Source organism: Nicotiana tabacum, chromosome 5, assembly GCF_000715075.1.
Source record: "Nicotiana tabacum cultivar K326 chromosome 5, ASM71507v2, whole genome shotgun sequence".
Lineage (NCBI taxonomy): Eukaryota > Viridiplantae > Streptophyta > Magnoliopsida > Solanales > Solanaceae > Nicotiana > Nicotiana tabacum.
Window position 1 is genome coordinate 128,817,352 of NC_134084.1, and position 16,123 is coordinate 128,833,474.

At 36.8% G+C, this 16,123-nt stretch overlaps 1 long non-coding RNA gene across 1 annotated transcript; it reads left to right on the top strand.

Annotated features, from left to right (window-relative positions):
- The first annotated feature begins 453 nt into the window (after positions 1-453).
- Positions 454-1,455, top strand: LOC107764812 (uncharacterized). Its single transcript, XR_012709764.1, has 2 exons — positions 454-765; positions 948-1,455. It is a non-coding gene; the product is annotated as an uncharacterized LOC107764812 (long non-coding RNA).
- The last annotated feature ends 14,668 nt before the right edge of the window (positions 1,456-16,123 follow it).

Genomic DNA, 16,123 nt, shown 5'->3' on the forward strand with positions numbered 1-16,123 from the left:
AACGAAAAAGAGATGAAGCCAATCAAACTTATGCTCAACCAGATTCCTCAAACCTATCATTTTAGTTCACAGAACGGAAAAGAAGCACAAGGGTTTCTCCTCCCCTGCTTTCCCTCTTAAGCCAAGCAAAGAACGAAGACAAACCAACTATCTTGTGTATATAGAGTATTCATAGATTGCTATAGATTATCGTCTACTATTCTATTAAGGTTCTTAGAATATATGATGTGTGTATGTGTCTATATATATATATAATTGTGGACTTGCGCACGTATATTTCAAATAACAAATCATCAGATGTATCACAAATCCACAAATTAATCATAATGTAGGTCTACGTTGCTCGGACTCCCTAAAATAATCGTCGGGTGCATATCGAATTTTGCAAAAATAGTATATTTTAGGAGAATCCAATACGGGTTCAACAATTTGGAAAATCCGTGCAAGGTGGAAGGTTCTTTACTCCTTTATATAATAATGCATATAGTTAAAGTGCTTTTCGTAGTCCCGCTTCTGCAATGCAACAAACTCCCTTTTTTTTTATCAAAATCCGGGGTTATTTTGGTCTTTCTGTCATGTCTTACACGACCAATTTTGTGGACGCGAAATCGCTGAATTATTTTCCTTTCCCTCCGTGCTCTGTTTCTCTCTCTTGGGTACGCGCGCCTTTTCGTCGTCTCCTCCGTTTCCGACATGGAAGATAAACTGGTTCTTGCTTTTGGCGCTGTGACCTGTTCTCCTCGCTCTGCACCACCTACGTTTTTGGTGGGTATCTGCAATTAACATTATCCCTTGAAGTCTATTTACTTTAGTACTCGTTGCTTCTGCATATTTGCTCTTTAACCTCAACGTTTTATCGGACAATTTATCGCACTGGTTAGCTGATATCGCCCAATAAATTGTGAAACAACCTCTGTTTTGCTTGGGTTTCCTCCTTGTTTTTGCAGCTTCACTTTTCTGCTATCTTTCTATCTGGTGGCTGAAAGGTGAGTACTCTTAGTATTTCTTCTCCTTCTTTAGATTTGTGTGGCTGCATTAATGGACCGCAGCGGGCTCGCAACTTTTAACTACTACCTAATGGTTTATATGTGAACTAATTTATTGTTCTATGAATCATCTGCATCTACTTTGTTCCGCTGATTTAGTCAGAGCCTCACATGATGCATTGTAATTTAATTATTTGACTGATTAGAAATTTCTTATAGTTGATTTTGGATATAGATACCTATTTTGCTGAAACCTTCAGAGTAGTTTCCGTCCAAGAGAGAATTGGATTTGAGTTTGACCTTGTTGACATTTCATGCGCTTACCCTGGTCTTGCGCAATGGTTAATCTCACTCTGGGGTGTAGCTACCTTTGGTGAAGGGGTTCAATTTAATCCCCTCAGGTAGAAAGTTACAATTTGAAAAAAGGATAAAAACAAATTTCTTTGTATATACCAATCATTGAGCCTCCTTGATATAAGTTCATATCTTATTTATGACGTTCTTACATTTTTTTGAATCCCCTTATTCAAAATTCGGACTCCACCACTGATCGCTATTGGGTGGATTGTGTGCATCATCTGTGCTCATTCTGCTCTTTTGATTTAGTCAGAGAGTTCATTCTAACTTCACTATATTTACATTATCTGGTTGACTACTTAAATATAATTCTTTTATAGTTGATTTAGGCTAGATTTTGATATCTTTGGAGGAATCTCCTGATTATTAAGCTTGTATTTTGCTATTGCTTACGACACAATCCACAATGGTCGAAAGCTATAAAAAGACAACCTCCTGCAGATGGTGTGCAGAAATGAGCTGTAAAGCAAATTGATGGTTCATGAGTTATCCAAGTGTAAGAAGGAAGCTCTGTATTTGAGAATAAATATAACATCAATTGTGAATACTCTAGCATTCGTCTTTCACCTCTTCCTTTAGATCTAAATGACCTGCTTATGGATTTCGTGAAGAGTTTTTGAAAAGCTCTTCTAGACATTTTATAATGTTTACTTCCATTTCTATTTTTCTTATTCCAATTTTAGGCTACTTTTTAGATCTTTGTAGTCTTAATGATAAATGAAAGTTAAATCAATCATGAATAAAAGTTAACATAATTATAAGATAAAGTAACATATGAACTGCACGAATAGAAAGAACAACAGGAAAAAAAACCTATTCTATTCCTTACATTGCTATAGGAAGGAAGTTGTACCCCTACCACTAGAAATTCTTTTAAATTATAGCTATCTATATCTCACTACACAAAGATCAATTTCTTTCGACCTCACAAAAAAATAAAAAATATAAATAAAGACCATATGTATACAGATATTGTTGATATGGCTCTTCTATCTAGTGTCACACCTCCTTTTTGTGCGCCCGGCCACGAAGGGTTAAATGCGCGAGGGAGTTTTTCCAATTTAAGTGACAATATTCGAAATGGGATTATTTATTTAATTCAGAGTCGCCACTTGGGAAAGGTTTGGCTTTTGGTGTCCCAAGTCACCGGTTTATCTTGAATCCCAAATCGAGGAAATTTTCGACTTTTCCAAATGAAGTCTGCGAACCAGAAATTCTAAGTAAGGAATTCTGTTGACCCGAGGGAAGGTGTTAGGCACCCTCGAATCCCGTGGTTCTAGAACGGTTGCTTAAATTGTTATAATTGCTAAATATCTGATTTAAATACATGTTGTGACTTATGTGCTTTTATTGAGTTCAAAACCGCTTTTATTATTATCATTTATTTTTATAGAATTGCAACGTCGTGAAAATGCATCTCGAACCACGTCACAATCAATGCACCCGTGATCGTCAACACATTTTGACTCCGTTGAGATTTGGATTTGGGTCACATCAATGTGCACCCGTGTTTAAGAAGGTTAAATTATTAAAGGTGCGCCTAAAGCAACTAGCGTATTGTTATTTTGGGAAGGCCGTAAAATTCGCTAAATGGCCTGTCCCGAATTCTAAGTATTTTAATATATACATTTAGAGGGCCCCGCAGCTTGTGCATTTTTGTTTGTCGAGGCTCGTCTCATTTTTATTTAAAAGGGTAAACCTACAGTGACTATATTTTCTATTAAGTTCATCTCTAAAATAAAAGAAAATCTCTTAATTAATTACATGCTAAAACGTAACTTATTAGTTACTAGTTTACGGCTAATGCGAATGGAAAATTGCGACCGAGTTTGTACAAAGAAAAACTGCTTTCATTCTATATTCTATTATTCAATAATACTAAAACGTGAGATTGACACACCATAATATCAAAACAGATTAACTATTCTTTGATTAATTTGAACTAACGTTATTAGATGAAGAAGTTATACATATGCGACATCATTACTCATTTAATCAATCAACTACATTTTTATACAAAGAAAGGAAAATTATATTCAAACACAAATCTAAACAAGAGGGATTCAACAGGAACAAAGCCTGATTAATATTTCATTTCTCTTCAATCCGAGAGTATACAAATGTGTACCTGGAAATGGCAGTACAAGAACAAAAGAAGGAGAAGTCAGCAGCAATAATAACATAGCAACAGCAGGTTCAGCAACACCGAAAACCAGTAATAACCAGTAGAATAACCCAACAACGGATTGAAAAAATCAGCAATACCAAAGTGCAATCACAGTCAAAGCAGAAGAGAGACGGATACAAGATGCAGTAGTTTACTGATTTTGAATAACACTCGAGAAAAGACAAACAGAATTTATTCAAGTAGAAGTTCAAGTTGTCTTTCTCTTCTTCAAAACTCTACCACACTTCTTCAGATTTTCAGAGAGTATTACTCTCAAAAATATTTTCCCAAATAATAATCCTCTCCCTCTCTAAGTCTTTTTCCTAATCTTCAAGTTCTAGTCTAAGTTTTTTCTCTAAGTCTAGTCCTCTTTTAATTTCAAGAAATGACTCTATATATAGCAAGACAAGTCTTCAATTCCCAACCCCAAATTATTCCTTAATGGCATGCTTTGTCCCACTTATTAATGTTTTCTTTATTTTAAACTTTGTCTCTCATGCCTACATTAAATAAATACATCCACCACAACCCATTACAATTTGTCCTCCATGCTTACATTAAATAAGTACAATATTCTCCTCCACTACATTATGTTTTGTCCCTCATTATGTTAAACAATTATATCACCCACACCCCATTATATTTTGTTCCCCATGCTTACATAAAGAATCAAAATAATGTTCAATTACCAAACTACCCCTTCAACCTTATTGCAATTACAAATCTACCCCCCGAATGCAATGCAATTTACCAAATTACCCCCATCAGCTCTAAACACTCAATTAATCATAACTTGACCAAAATATAGTCAAGATGACCAATTTCTCAACAATCTTCAACAACAAATCACATGAACACGATGAACAACACAACTTCAAATTAATGGGAATAAATCAACCATATCGGGAACCAATCCTGGTTAATTTAGACCATCAATGGATGAGCAAGGATACAACAATACAAACAACAAAATACATGATTCAAACTAAATCAACAAATCAAAACAAACATAAAACTCACATTAAATCATTGGATTAAACATGAACTTCAAGCAAAGATGAACATGAACTAAAAACAACAAACATGACGGATTAAAAAGATTCAAACAACATTAATAATTTCTGGAAAATACATAACAACACATGAACAAATTGAAGAAATAATTAATTAAATTTCAATTTGAATCTAACAAACTAACAAATATTTAAACAATAATACAAACATGAAAAACAACTAATTAATCTTTCATTTGAAATCTGAAAAATTAATTTAACAAAGCACATGAACAAACTAAAAAATTAATTCAAACGATAGACATGAACAAAACAAACATTTTGCCGATTTTAGATTCGAGAAATATCAAAACAAAATACGGACAAAAATAAAAACTCAAAATCTACTAACCGGATCGAAACGATGAACAATCGACTAACCAATGACGAACTCGACGAGCCTCGACCAAAGTTCGAACAAACGACGACGAATACAAACATAATTAGTTGGCGCCGGAACAGTAGTGATGAGACAGAAGCAGCTGGAGGTGCGTTCAGTTGTTCGCGCGAAGACGAAGCAGTAACGGGGGTTGTTCGTATGGGGAAGATGAAGCAACAGCTCGGAGACGACTTGGCCATGGCGATGCTCAAGCTGAAGAAGACGAAGTGAGGCAGCCGCAGCTCGGAGGCAGGAGGAGAAACAGTGGCGACGACGGACTGCTTTGACGGAGAAGATGAAGCTCGACCAAACGACGACGAACTCGAAACTAATTAGCAACTGAAGCCATGCCGAAGCCTAGCAGCAGTTGACGCGGTAGAACAGGAGCAGCTGGTCGACGAGGGCAATGGCAGACTGCTTGGTGGAGCTGGGCAGCCATGGATGTCGAGCTCAAGCTCGAGCTTGACGAAGGACGAAGAAGATGAAGTGACGACGCAGAGACAGCTGCGTGAACAGCAGCAGCTATGGTTCTTGAGATCGTTTGGACGTGACGAACTGGAGCAACCATAGTGGACGAAGAAGATGAAGTGCTTGGGCAGCAGCTGTTTGGACGTGAAAGAGCAGAAGCAGTGGTTTGTTTGGACGACGAGGGTGTGTCGAAGAAGAAGGTAAAGGGAAGCCATGGATGCTTGGGGTGGTTTAGTTTTGAAGAAGAAGAAGATGGAGAGGGGAGGCGGATGTTAGTGTTAGGGTTTTTGTTTTCTTATTTTTGTTTTGTTTTTGTGTTTAGACCAAAAAATGAAGAAGGGGTTGGGTATTGGGTTAATGGGGCGGACCGGGTCGACCCGGTTTGAAGTGGACCGGGTCGTGGGGAAGATTGGGCAATTATTTGGGCCTGAGGTTGAAATTTGAAGAAGTGGCCCAATCCGATTTTTCTTTGTATTTTTTGTTCTTTTTTCTTCTTTTATTTTCTAAAACTAAATTATAAAAATACTTAAATTATTATTAAGAACTAAATTAAGTTATAAAAGCGCAAATTAACTCCCAATAACAATTAACGCACAATTAAGTAATAATTAAGCATAAAATTGTTCATTTGGACATTAAATGCTAAAGATGCAAAAGATGCCTTTTTTGTAATTTTTAATTTTTGTAAAACTAATTTAATTACTAACAATTGTATAATTAAATCCTACATGCAAAATGCGACATATTTTTGTATATTTTTTATTAATCTAACAAATAAACAAACACAGACAAATACGAACAATTATCCAAAAATATCATAAAATCTCACAAAATTGCACACCAAGAAAAAATCATTTTATTTGAATTTTTGGGAGTGATTCTCATATAGGGCAAAAATCACGTGCTTACAGCTGCCCCTCTTTGCCCGAAGACACGAAGGGTTTTCGCGCAAAGATAAAGTGAGCGATTTTTGCCCATCCGAGTACTCCGTGTGAAGCATTTTTTTTTTTTTTTTTGAAAAAGATTTATCCGAACTTTTGCTTCAAAGGTTTCCTACATATCCCTGGCTAAAGGGGAATCAGGTTAATGTATTTCGGAAAGTTTTGGTAGCTGGGACTACCGTGGGACTGCAGTGCTTGCTGTTACTGTTGTTGTTGTTGCTACCACCGCTTTACTGACCGCCTTATTACAACCAAAGGAAATTGAAACTAAACTAACTATTTATGTCTGTCACTTGCTAGTTACAAGATTCCTATCTATGATTCTTTTGTAACTTGATCTCGTGTCTTAGCTGATTTTGCTTGTAGACTTCGATACGAATCTTGATGCTTGCAAGTTGTAGGTGCCTGTTTATTTCTGCGACACTGAGTGAGACGGGAGTGGTAGAACTCGGGGATTTGATCCAATTTTTGAGCGACCTGCCCTTTGTTTGTTCCAATATGTGGGAACGTCTCTTTTTTTTTGTTCTTTTCTGGGTCGAGACTCATCTCGTGGGTCGCCCTGATCCATGCGTTTCGAGGTCAGACCTGCGGGGAAAAACAAACGGACGAAATTTTCTGCCCCAGTTCTACTAGGAAAATTTCGTGAGTCAGTTGCCAGGAAATTTATAGAATTGATGAAGGGATTGGAAAATTCTGGTCTACAAAATGCAATTCCGGGATTGGATCCCTAATATTTCCATAAGGTAAAAAATGCTCAGTTCAGGGTCGAAGCCCTAATGCTGGCTAAATGGAAAAAGTTCAGTTCAAGGTTGGAACCCTGATGTTGACTGAATGGAAAAGTTCAGTTTAGGGTTTAAAACCCTAATGCTGACTAAAGGAAAGAGTTCAGTTCAGGGTTTAAAACCCTAATGCTGACTGAAGGAAAAAGTTCAGCTTATGGTTTAAAACACTAATGCTGACTAAAGGAAAAGTTCAGTTCAGGGTTTAAAACCCTAATGCTGTCTAAAGGGAAAAGTTCAGTTTAGGGTTTAAAATCCTAATGTTGATTGAATGGGAAAGTTTAGTTTAGGGTTTAAAACCCTAATGCTGACTAAAGGAAAAATTCAGTTTAGTGTTTAAAACCCTAATGCTGACTAAAGGAAAAGTTCAGTTTAGGGTTTAAAACCCTAATGCTGACTAAAGGGAAAAAGTTCAGTTTAGGGTTTAAAACCCTAATGCTGACTGAATGAGAAAGTTCAGTTCAGGGTTTAAAACCCTAATGCTGACTGAATGGAAAAGAGTTCAGTTTAGGGTTTAAAACCCTAATGCTGACTAAAGGAAAAGTTCAGTTTAGGGTTTAAAACCCTAATGCTGACTGAATGGAAAAGTTCAGTTCAGGGTTTAAAACCCTAATGCTGATTAAAAGAAAAAGTTTAGTTTAGGGTTTAAAACCCTAATGCTGACTAAAGGAAAGAGTTCAGTTCAGGGTTTAAAACCCTAATGCTGACTGAATGGAAAAGTTCAGTTTAGGGTTTAAAACCCTAATGCTGACTAAAGGAAAGAGTTCAGTTCAGGGTTTAAAACCCTAATGTTGACTGAATGGAAAAGAGTTCAGTTTAGGGTTTATAACCCTAATGCTGACTGAATGTAAAAGAGTTCAGTTTAGGGTTTAAAACCCTAATGCTGACTAAAGGAAAGAGTTCAGTTTAGGGTTTAAAACCCTAATGCTGACTGAATGGAAAAGAGTTCAGTTTAGGGTTTAAAACCCTAATGCTGACTGAATGTAAAAGAGTTCAGTTTAGGGTTTAAAACCCTAATACTGACTAAAGGAAAGAGTTCAGTTCAGGGTTTAAAACCCTAATGCTGACTGAATGGAAAAGAGCTCAGTTTTGGGTTTAAAACCCTAATATTGATTGAATGGAAAAGAGTTCAGTTTAGAGTTTATAACCCTAATGCTGACTGAATGTAAAAGAGTTCAGTTTAGGGTTTAAAACCCTAATGCTGACTAAAGGAAAGAGTTCAGTTCAGGGTTTAAAACCCTAATGCTGACTGAATGGAAAAGAGTTCAGTTTAGGGTTTAAAACCATAATGCTGACTGAATGTAAAAGAGTTCAATTTAGGGTTTAAAACCCTAATGCTGCCTGAATGGGAAAAGTTCAGTTTAGGGTTAAAACCTTAATGCTAACTAAAGGGAAAAAAGTTCAGTTTAGGGTTTAAAACCCTAATGCTGACCAAAGGAAAAAGTTCAGCTTATGGTTTAAAACCCTAATGCTGACTAAAGGAAAAGTTCAGTTTAGGGTTTAAAACCCTAATGCTGTCTAAAGGGAAAAGTTCAGTTTAGGGTTTAAAATCCTAATGTTGATTGAATGGGAAAGTTTAGTTTAGGGTTTAAAACCCTAATGCTGACTAAAGGAAAAAGTTCAGTTTAGTGTTTAAAACCCTAATGCTGACTAAAGGAAAAGTTCAGTTTAGGGTTTAAAACCCTAATGCTGACTAAAGGGAAAAAGTTCAGTTTAGGGTTTAAAACCCTAATGCTGACTGAATGAGAAAGTTCAGTTTAGGGTTTAAAACCCTAATGCTGACTAAAGGAAAAAGTTCAGTTTAGGGTTTAAAACCCTAATGCTGACTAAAGGGAAAAAGTTCAGTTTAGGGTTTAAAACCCTAATGCTGACTGAATGGGAAAGTTCAGTTTAGGGTTTAAAACCCTAATACTGACTGGCTGAAAAAATTCAGTTTAGGGTTAAAACCCTAATACTGACTAACTGGAAAGGTTCAGTTTAGGGTTTAAAACCCAAATACTAACTAAAGGAAAAGTTTAGTTTAGGGTTTTAAAACCCTAATGCTGACTAAAGGAAAAGTTCAGTTTAAGGTTTAAAACCCTAATGCTGACTGAATGGAAAAGAGTTCAGTTTAGGGTTTAAAATCCTAATACTGACTGAAGGAAAGAGTTCAGTTTAGGGTTTAAAACCATAATGCTGACTAAAGGAAAAGTTCAGTTTAGGGTTTAAAACCCTAATGCTGACTAAAGGAAAAAAGTTCAGTTTAGGGTTTAAAACCCTAATGCTGACTAAAGGAATAGTTCAGTTTAGGGTTTAAAACCCTAATGCTGACTAAAGGAAAAGAGTTCAGTTTAGGGTTTAAAACCCTAATGCTGACTGAAGGAAAAAGTTCAGTTTAGGGTTTAAAACCCTAATGCTGACTGAAGGAAAAGAGTTCAGTTTAGGGTTTAAAACCCTAATGCTGACTGAAGGAAAAGAGTTCAGTTTAGGGTTTAAAACCCTAATGTTGACTGAAGGAAAAGTTCAGTTTAGGGTTTAAAACCCTAATACTGACTGAAAGGAAAAGTTCAGTTTAGGGTTTAAAACCCTAATGCTGACTAAGTGGAAAAAGTTCAGTTTAGGGTTTAAAACCCTAATGCTGACTAAAGGAAAAGAGTTCAGTTTAGGGTTTAAAACCCTAATGCTGACTGAAGGAAAAGAGTTCAGTTTAGGGTTTAAAACCCTAATGCTGACTGAAAGGAAAAGTTCAGTTTAGGGTTTAAAACCCTAATGCTGACTAAGTGGAAAAGTTCAGTTTAGGGTTTAAAACCCTAATGCTGACTGAAGGAAAAGAGTTCAGTTTAGGGTTTAAAACCCTAATGCTGACTGAAGGAAAAGAGTTCAGTTTAGTGTTTAAAACCCTAATGCTGACTGAAGGAAAAGAGTTCAGTTTAGGGTTTAAAACCCTAATGCTGACTGAAGGAAAAGAGTTCAGTTTATAGTTTAAAACTCTAATGCTGACTGAAAGGAAAAGTTCAGTTTAGGGTTTAAAACCCTAATGCTGACTAAAGGAAAAGTTCAGTTTGGGGAGGAGTTCGACCCAGAACCACTAGTTCAGGGTTCAAGAATTCGAGCTTAGAATAATTGTTATATTTGGCTTTATTATCTGATTTTTATTACATGTTTTGGCATAACGTGCTAAATGTTGTCTTTTACCGCTTTGATATTATCTGAACTGTATATAAACTATGCCGAAACCTTTCTCTTCTTACCTCCGGGGAGAAGCTCGCTGGTCGAGGCTCCCTATTCTGTTAGTGTCAATACCTGAAATAAGAAAGAGGACGGATAAGTTACGAAGCCGGATGGCCTTTTGGTTCCCGGTAAGCTGCCCCTCCTCGACTCGAGTTGTCTGCTCGGGTACACAGTCTAGAACATCTACCCAAGTTATAAACCTAGTATAACGAAACCTCATGCCGGATCCCTAGTAGGAACGCTTATTTGCATCATGTTGCATTTGACATAGGGGACTCAACACAGGGGTTGGGTCCGTCTAGGACAGGCAACCTGAAATAAAAAGACCATCCTACTACATCCCGTTTGTTTTGCGCATCTATTTGCTTCAGATCTGCATGCTGACCGGTTTCCGAAAAATTTTCAAAAAAAAGGAATAGCAGGGTAGGGATATAATTACTTATTTTTTGGAAAAAATAAAACCAATGTCCAAGTAATGTCAAAACCTCACCGGAATTTTCTTAAAAAAATATATATATAAAAAAATGAAAACAAAGCTTGTCTTTTATATATATATAATGAAAACAAAGCTTGTCTTTCAGTTTGACTGTTCCTTTTAATCACTTTCAAAATCCAAAATATGTATAAATAAATAAAAAATTCAAAATTTTTTATTGTAGTACCTCTTTAAAAGATTTTCAAAATTTCAAAAAAAAAGAAGTTTAAATGTATAAAGATCTCCTTAGTCTCTTGTTCAAAATATATATATATATAATAAAATAAAGATATATATAATATTTATTCCTCTTTTCTTTAAAAGATTTTATTTGTTTCCCCTATTTATGACCGAACTACGCGGGTCTGATTCTCACCGGATGTGAGATACGTAGGCAAACCTCATCGGTTTCGACCCCAATTTTCAAAAAATATCCAAAAATATTTTCCTTTAGTTCCTTCTTTATAAATCTTTCCTTAGAAAATGCAAAAAAAGAAATAAAAAAAATAATAGTTTTCTTTAAACTCAAATAAAAAAAAATAGTTTCCTTCTTTCTGAAGTCTTTCATACGAAAAATGAAATAAAAATTAAAAATCAGCAACAAAAATCCAAAAATACTCTTTTCTTTTTTAGTCTTTCTTTTGTAAATGTCCATAAAAAATAAATATTTGAAAAATTAATTCCAAAAAAATATTTTTCGCTCTTCTTTAGAAGTTCTTTTGTAAATAAATAAAAACTCAGAAATTCCAAATCATTTTCTTAAAAGTCCCTCTTTCAAAATTTAAGAGGCAACATCATAAATCAGAAAATATATTCTTTCTTCCGTAGAAAAAGGTGAAACAAATGAAAAATCAACCAAACACATTTTTTCTTTCCTTTTTTAAAAATATATATATATATATATTCTCAAAGTTCAAGTCAAAAGCAAATAACTTTTTTAGAAGTCTTTCTTTAAAAAATAAAACAAAAATCAAAATAAAAAAAATATCTTCTTTCTTCTTTTAAAGCATTTCTTTCGAAAATTCCAAAAAAAAAGAGAGTTAGTTTACTTACTCCATTCACGATCGCCCGAACTACGCGGGTTTGATTCTCACCGGATGTGAGATACGTAGGCAACCCTCATCGGGTCCAAACCCACCTTTTGCTAAAATAGCCAAAATCAATAAAAACGTGTCAAATTTTAAATTTTGCCATAAATAAGTTGGGTGGTGTCCAACCTTCCCTTTTGCTAAAAATAGCCAAAAATATATGTCAAATTTTAAATCTGTCATAAATAAGTCAGGTGATGTTGTTTTGTCATAAATAGCCGAATGTTCCCGAAAGGGACGCCGGAAGGCTGACTTTGCATAAACAGCCACCTTTGGGTCATTTTTTAAGGTTTGGTCCAGTTGACCCACACAGCCTTAAAATCTTCGTCACCGAGGCGTTGAAAGGTCGTGTTGGCAATATTGAGTTTTCTAATTTGAAAAACGATAAAAAGAGTCATAAATAAGTCAGGTGATGTTGTTTTGTCATAAATAGCCGAATGTTCCCGAAAGGGACGCCGGAAGGTTGACTTTGCTTAAACAGCCACCTTTGGGTCTTGTTTAGTATTTTTTGTCAAGTAGACCCACACAGCCTTAAAAACCTTCGCCCCGAGGCGCTGAAGGGCCGTGTTTGCAACACCAGGTTTTTATTGTAATTTGAAAAAAAAAACAAAGAGTCAGCGGTCGGGTGAATACTGTTTGAATTTTGTCATAATAAGCCGAGCCAGCTTCGGTCGCGTCTTAAACCGTTCTTGCCGAAGTAGCCTTAGAGTATCTTTCAGTTGTCGAAAGGTTATTTTCGTAAAAGAACGGACAAGTTTGTAAAATGATCCTCCCCGGCCTCAAAATTCATGTGAAATTTGGAAGGGGCCACGTTTGCAAAAAATAACCGTTCGGTTGCATTTTGTGAGTGTTGAAACCCAATTTTTTATTATGAAGAAAAAAATGTTTCATTACTTTTACCTTTCATTTGGCCCGAACTACGCAAGATCTGATTCATGCGGGGTCATGATACGTAGGCAATCTCCATCGGATTCGATCATAGCTATAAAATAAATTGAGAAAAAAAAACTGAAAGAAAAGGAAAAAGAAAATCGAGTGAAAAATAAAATAGAAAAAAAAACAAAAAGGAAAAAAGAAAAAAAAAAGAGTGCAAAAAAATAAAAGAGCGGCAAAAACAAGATCAAGAGTGACTAAAGAGAGGCAAGAATAAAAGAAAAGAGGTACATAGTGAAGAGGGCTAGTTTAGGGTCGGGATGAAACATGCAACCGTTCAAACACATGGTAAAAGCGTTTAACTGTTTAGGTGCATTGCATCCCATCGTGCGATTTCCTATATGTTAAATGCTTCAAAACTAACAAGGTTGTGTGTGTGAGAGTAAATTAGCCAGGTTCTGTTCAGGTGATTGGTTTTGTTGGTATGCAGTGATGAGCAGCCTTGCACGCGGCCACAACATTATACACAAAACTAAGCTCCACCTCCCAGAAACGCCCATCCTTACCAAGCTCCATATAGTCCCCCAATCAAATGTTCATCAGTACAATCCTCACCCGAGAGAGTCTTTCAAAAGGAATCATACTCAGGCTTGTTCCAAAAGCTAGTCAGGCGAAGTCTGCTGCAGCCAGTGGCCCCAAATCGGCCAAACACCGAGTCACCCCTCCCCGCATCGAGCTGATACTAGATGTGAATGCCACTCTGGAGCAGTGGGGCACGGTACAAAGGACTGTTGGTCATTGGACCCTCAAAATGGCAGTTGAAGACTTGATTGAAGCTGAAAGAATCGTTCCCCGGGACGAAAAGGTTCCTAATATGATGAACATTCCCCTGCCTACTCTCACAAATGGGCCAATAGACGGAATGATCTGTGAAGCTGAGGAATTTGATCCGGCACTGAAGGCTATTGCAGCCATTGTCGAGACAGAAGAAAAGCCAAAAAACGATTGCCAAGCCTGAAAGTTCCCCATCAGACGGGAGTCTCGGTAGCCTGTCTTGCTATCCTTTCTGCATCTGGATTATCTCAGGGTGTGATCCAGATGTTTTACTTTATTGTCTTACTTTCCGATGTAAACCCTTCTATCTTCAAAAATTAAAAAAAAAAAAAAGAAAAAAACGAAAATCAAATGAAATTGATATTTTATTTTCCCGGAATGTCTCTTTTCTTAAATCTTGTCAATTTTCTCATTCTCTTTTAGTTCTGTTAAATGCAGATTTCAATAATATGACATGCTTGCGGACTTCATGCCCGGATCTTAAAACTCTGTTAGACCTCAAAATAATGAATCAAGAATTGGGTCGCCATGAAGAATAGCTTAAGGAAACAAGACAAAGAGTTGGAACAACTGAAGGAAAATTGATTCCCGAAATTGGAAAGGTCCATACATTACAACAAGAGTACTGCCAGAAAGAGTGCGTTGTACTTGGGACACATCGAAGGAAATGTCCTTGAAATAACTGTCAATGCAAATGCAGTCAAAAGGTACTATGTTGGATCCTTTATATAATAAAATCTTGTCCGTTTGAGATGACGAAGGCTTTCATTCTCGCTACCCAAACACTATCAACCTTTTGCAAAACCCATTTGAGCTGGTTACTCTTCTTTGATTACCCTCTTTGGAACCTGAAAATATTATTGAAAATAAAATGAAAAAGAAAAATGAAAAAGAAGAAGAAAGAATTGGAAAAATAAGAAAATATATATACAAAAAAAAATCCAAAAACAAAAGTGGTCTGAACTACGTCTGACTTGATTCCAAAAGGATACGTAGGCAACCTCTCCTTGGGGTTCAGTCACACCAAAATAAAATCCAAGAAGTCCCCCAAAAGTGAAACTGGGGCAAAAGTTATAATGGTTCGGCAATGATCCCGCCCAAAAGGTTCCAAAGTTGTAGTTCAACCCAAATTCTTTTACCCCAAACCTTGTTCAAGTCCTTCTGATCAATCGGCAAAGCGGTTCAAAATGGGAGGATGGAGTTATTTGGACCTGATACAACAAAATGAGAAGAATAAAATGAGAGAGTCTTATCGGTGAAAACCCACACGGGCACTGTAAGGCGACGGTAAGCAGAGAAAATCAAATGAGAAGTCTTGTTAGTGAACACCCACACGGGCACTATAAGGAGATGGTAAGAAATGAAATGAAAATGCCAGCTCGTGAAAACCCGCAAAGGGTGCCCATGATCGAAAATGAGATCCTCACAACCACCGTCATCAACAGAGTCCTAGCAAGGTTCCTCGGTATTCAAAGCAAAGTTGTGATAAATTTTTGGGAGTCAGACGGTTTACACAGATCAGGCATCCAGTCCAAAAGGCATGTCATGTTCATTGAAGTCCGCATGTACTCCGGATAAGTCCTTCTCTCCTTTCCCCGAAAGGGACACTTCTAGTTTTAAACTCTCTCCATTCAATTATTTGTTTCTCTTTGAATCCCTTTTGGTCTAACACTGTTCCAAAACCAAGACAAAGAAAGATTGGCAAGACTGATTTACAGGGCTTTCGTTTGATACACGCTAATGTGCAAAAGGCACCCAGCCTCAGCAGGTGCATCAAGTCGACCTCGACTGGCCATGACGGTCGATGCTCAGGAATCAAAACTCTTGGAAGGAGAAAATCAAATTAAAGCGCCTATAAAGGCAATTGAAGTTGAAAGGGTTGAGTTTCACATGGCTAATCGCCTCAGCAAAGTCGAAGAAACCAAGGTACCCCCAAATGCTCTAAAATTGAAGTTGGAAGAAAGAAGATAGAAAAGAAAGGCCTACAAAGGCAAAATAAAGTTGGAAAGGTTAAGTCCCACGCGACTAGCCATTGCAGTTAGGTTTGAGGATAAAAAAATCCCTGATGCTTCGAAAAAAAAACAACAATTGATTGAGTCTGAACTACGTTCGACTTGATTCCGAAAGGATACGTAGGCAGCCTCTCCCTGAGGTTCAGTCACACCACCAATAAAATCCCATTTACCCTGAAATTGAAACCGGGGCACGTCAAACGGTTTAAAAGTCGTAGTATCATCTACCTCTCTTTACCAATGCACAAGCCTTCAGATCAATTACCAAAGATAACGGGAAGACAAGAAGCATCACGAATGGAGGCTAGCACACTCTAAATTGAGAGAGATAAAATGAGAGAGTCTCGTCGGTGAAAACCTTCAGGCACCGCGAGACGACGGGCCAAAATGAGAGAGCTTGTTTAGTAAAAACTCGCAAAGAGTGCTATCAAGCGATGATAGGAAGAGAAATGAGAGAGGTCATCCAGCGAAAACCCGCAAAGGGCGCTGTTGGCCGAAAGAA